Source organism: Anopheles cruzii, unplaced genomic scaffold, assembly GCF_943734635.1.
Source record: "Anopheles cruzii unplaced genomic scaffold, idAnoCruzAS_RS32_06 scaffold00591_ctg1, whole genome shotgun sequence".
Lineage (NCBI taxonomy): Eukaryota > Metazoa > Arthropoda > Insecta > Diptera > Culicidae > Anopheles > Anopheles cruzii.
The window spans coordinates 6,620-11,694 of NW_026454186.1; positions in this window are offsets into that span (position 1 = coordinate 6,620).

Genomic DNA, 5,075 nt, shown 5'->3' on the forward strand with positions numbered 1-5,075 from the left:
GCACCATGCTTAACGGTGAAGCGAAATTTGTCACAGCATAAGCATAAGTTTGCCGAATTGCTGGGGGCAGCGTTTTTTTTGGCGAAAACCTTATGTTTTTGTTATCTTAAGGAGTGGTTTTTAATACTGTTCCTTAATGCTTTTTTTTTACCTTTAAAGGACGGGCAGAGCCGTATTTATTAAATCTATGTTCCTTAATGCTATCGACCAAATTATCCTCATAACTTATGTATCATGTTGCTGCTCTAATATTACAGTTTATTTATATTCTTTTAAATTTTTATAAATAATTGATCAATGTCATTAACATTGTAAAAAAACTGGGCTATGTTTGCTAACCGAAGGCTCTAGCTGTCAATTTAACCCCAATCAGTATGCTCTTTTGGTAACATTACCTGGCATTGACGCCTTGTGAAAGATTTCAACTTAAAACGAAACAAGCTTTGGTCTGCAACTTACGTTTGAGATTGGTTTGAACTGTAATTAATTCGTTACCTATTAATTATTTAAATTAATTAATCTGTCTGGGATAGTTTTTGATATTTATTTATTTATTTATCTATTTATTTTGTCATTTTTTCAAAACACAGTTAACGGGCAACGTAGTCTGATAGACAGCTTACAGGGCTAACTTAGAAATTAAAACAAGTACAATACTAATCACAACTGGCGAAATGAATATTAATTCTATACATCAAAACCATGGGTTGAACAACTGTTATTTCTATTAATTTATTTATTTTACCTGTTGCCATTTTGATCGTCAACATAAGTATTCGAGTTTATGTTGGTGCACTTTTCGATAGATCTTCTGACGCGAGAGCTAACGATTTTAATTTCTATGTAACTCGCTAAATGGCGGGATGCCGGTGACCCTTTTTTCACTGCTTGAGTTCCTTTATCCGGTATTTATTGGAATCCTATTTATTTTTTGGCTCATTTTTTATACTTCGTTGCGGTTTCAAAATTTACATAATTATTTTAGTTCTTTTCATAGAAGTCTTCCCAAACAATGCATTCATTATTTAATCAAAAAATTTTATTCATTCAATTTCGCCAGTTTCAATTTTTAAATTTGGGGTTTTATCAATTGCCGTAGCATGTTGAGGCTAATAAAACATTTCAAAGCGAGAAACATGCGCCCTTTCCAATCCCTGGGCCAGCTTTTTTAATTCCGCAAACCCTCGCAACATAGCAGCATTGGTGGTAGTTTGTTAGTCACCGAAGGGCCAGCATAATATCTCTGGGCGCCGTTTCTGGGTGACGACCATTTGGAATGTATGTTAAAGCGATTCATCATTAGCCAGTTAACAGAGTGTGCCGCGGCGCTGCACGTGCACCCGGCGTCATACATTTTACCCCGGACAGTTTATGGGCGAAGCGAGGCAGCAGTGTAAAAGGGCCCCGATGGTTGGTGGTGCTTGTTGCGAGCCAATGCGACCGTGAAATAAGTGCAACAGGCAGGCAGGCTGGCGGCGGGTGGAGAGGAGCGCTCGAGGAGCATGCATCCCATGCGCGGTGCCGGTGGCAGAAAGTTGGGCCACCGATTTCTCCGCACAGATTTATGCTCCGAATTCTGGCCCGGAGTAGTTAGTAGTAGACACCCGCCACCCCCAGCAGACACAGCCACCACCACCCGGGGGCGGCAAGCTTGCGTTGTACGCAAACGCACATTATCACGAGCATAAACACCCCGAAGACAGAGACAGAGAGAGAAGAAAGAGAGCGAGAGACGGTTATCATTAAATTAATATATTTGTTCGCTTGGATGCGTTTTCGAGTTTCCCTTTCCGATGCACGTTGCAGTTTTTTTTTGCCCCAATGCTGCTTCTTCGCCCCGGGTCTCTTACCTCCCTCCTGGCGGTCGCTCCCGGGTTTGTGTGCAACGGTTGTGTTTACGGAGTGCATTATTATGTGTTTTCTTTTCGTTGCACCGCGCGCGCGCCCTTCTATAGTGTCTGCGTCGTGCAGTTTGTTTACTGTTTTTCGTTGCATTTGCGTTTTGTTGGTAGCGGCTCGGCGGCCCTCAAGGCCCTCCAGTCCACCAGGTCCAGCTCGTCGACACACTCGTTGACTAGCTCTCTCGCTCGCGAAAGCGATCTGGCGCGCACGACGGGCAGCAGCGTGCATTATTGGCGCAAGGCAAATAAAATCGCGAGCGAGAGATGTGGGGATGTAAAATAAACAACATTATTTTGCGGCCGCGCTGTGTGGCGGCTCCTTGCAAAAGCAGGTGGCCGAGCATACATTTTACGGTTTGTTTGCCATTTTTGCTGTGTTTTGTAAGAAGGAAGTTTTGCTCCACTTTCGGGACCGCCGTTTCTTCTCTTTATGCGCCTTGTGGATAATTGCTGGAAAAATAAAATAAAAAAGGCTTTTTTTATTAGATTTTTTGTGCCATTTTTTGGACCGCGGTCATATTGATTTACGGGGATGCATTCATTTAACTCTTTCAGCGCCATCAATCGAAGATTATGCGCGATTAGGCGCGGGCGATAAGTGTCGATTGACGGGTGGCCCCTGCATACATTCGAACCGTTCGGAAGTGACGGGCCGTGGAAAAAAATGTAGGTTACGTACACCATGGCACCGCCGGCAGCTAGATGCAGTTTTTTTGCAGCAATTTTGTTTGCCTTCCCGTGCACGGTCCGGTGTGGTTAGAGGAGCTCCCAGCCATCCCTGGAAGGCTTTGAGTTAAAGGAAAAAAAAAAGAACGCGTCAGGGCGCAGTTTATGCGCGGTGTTTGATGTGTGCGAGAGCTGCCATTAGTTGCGGTCTCGTTGAAGGTAGGCATTAGGATGTGATTAGTTGGATGTAAATCGCGTCGCTTTAACGGTTGCCGCCGGCCTGATGATAGTGGACGCCGAAGTGGCGGACGACGATCGTGTTTTGTGGTCGTATCGATAGCCATCAATGAACGTGTCTCGGCACAGTCGTGGACCTCGGTGTTGGGCAGCCCCAGAGACCCAGTTAGAGTTGTTACTGGGTGGAAGCTTTATGGGGGAACGGGAGCGATCGATGGTGGCCAACATTTGTGCTGTGGCTTTTCAACACTTCATAATCATCGGCATAAAAAAAAAACAATCCACCAAAACTCTAAAGCTAAAAAGATACCGAACGGCTTCTGGGGCACCTTCTTCATTCGAGAGAGCAATTTTCCCTGACGAATCGAATCGTGAAATGAATCTTGTGGATGTTCTCCGTGTTCCCCGTTTGGTGTTTGGATGACTGACCCCCGGCTGGGGCCGGCGTGGTGTTTGCATTTAGTAGCCGACGGCGGGATTGCCGGCGTCTTCTGCGATGTTGCGAGGAGTCTCTAGCCGAATGACCGGCGCGAGAACCGGTCGAAGGAAGCATAAGCGTATATGCGCGCTCGTGCGCTAATGCTGCGCTACCGTCGCGACCACTGGCCCCGGGATTGCCAGGCCCGTCTGGTGTCGTTGCCCTTTTGGCCGTTCGTCAGCTTATTGCGCTTCGCGCTCCTGAATTTGACGCGCCATTCGAAATACGCGCATTCCGCGGGCGGCGCGCGGGATTCCGGTTCGCGGACGATGCCCGCCCGGCACCACCACGCAGCCGTTTTCGGTCAACGTTCTCGTCGTCGCCATCGTCGAATGTGTTGTTGTTTTGTGTTGGGCACGCATCGGGCATTTGTTTTCCATTTCGACGACCCCTGCGGGGGCCGCTACGCTCTGCGTCAGAGAGGCTCCACGTGCCGTGACGCTGCTTTCGTCGGGGTCTTTGGCAGTGTCCGTGTCCGTTGGCATCCTTCTTGTAAGAGGGCGCGAGGATTTTTGCCCTGGTTTTTTTACCGACAAAACGCAGGTCTCTTCGAGTGAGAAAAGCCTTGTCTCTCACTCGGCGAGAGTGTGCGTTACTTAGTGTTGGTGGCGGGGTTCGTGTTGGTTCGTGGCAATTGTGGGTGATTTTGGTTGGTCGGTGGTGTTAGGTGTTGTCGCAAGTGGCCCTCAACGCGGCTTGGAACTAGAAATTTGTAATCGTAGGCTCATGTATTGAATTTGCGTTTAGTTTAGTAATTTTATCAAACTGTGAGTTGGAACCCATGTTTGATAGATGATAATAGAGTATAATATGACTACATATTGTTGGTTATCCGACGACCAATAGGAACAAATAGGAGTCTTACGACCGAGCTGATCTAAAGCAGAATATGTCGCGCAAGTCGTATAAGTCTAAGTTGTGCCTCAAAAACTTTGGCAATAGCATAATCATAGCGCAGCATGAAGCCTGGCGTCAAGAAGGATCGCTGCGCTCTGTTACTGTCCACTAATTTAAACAAAACCCAATTATCTTGCATTCTTCGATGGACTAATCCGAGAAATTCCCCTCCAAACCAATCTTTAGGCATGTATGTAGGTCGGGTTGTAGGTCCTCAAATGATCGACAATATTGTAAATAACGTAGAGCAAGAATCAGGATTCAGACAGTAAGGCGGGACCGTCCTGGTCATGTCGGGGAGAGCTCGCAACCTTGTCGAGCCGATTGCTAACCCATCCAACGGTTAGTAATGTGTGTTAACGGAAATCGGCTATGACCTTCGGCTCCGCCGTTGCCCCAGTCTCTCAGAGTTTGGAAAGATTAGAAAACTCGAATTGCGAAGGGTCAATTCGCAAAGGTGCCCTCCCGCGGAAGGGATTACCTGTGCTCATGTGAAGGCATTGCACAAATTACTCACGTCTCTGGTGCGCGAACTAGAAACAGGTTTTGCTGTTTTGTGACGAACTACTTAACACCATCCAGCTTACCCTCACCTCGCGGGTGCAACGCTTTAGCACTCCCACTTCACTGGGCCCGCTCGGTCATCCATCATACGCTGCCCAGTGAAAGAGGCTAAAACCGTACTCAGACCTCGCGGCCCCGGCCAGCAGGCCGGATGAAGGTGAAGAAAAATGGCATTGCGATCGGGTTCGAAACTTCGGGTTCTTCGGGCTAAAAATAGCGCCAGGACCGCAAGGTCCGGCTGCGGCCATGTGAAAAATGCGGAACATTAAGGGGGGTGGCCACTTCCACCACCTCTATTGATGGTTCCCTGCTTTGCTCCGCCGATCAACTGG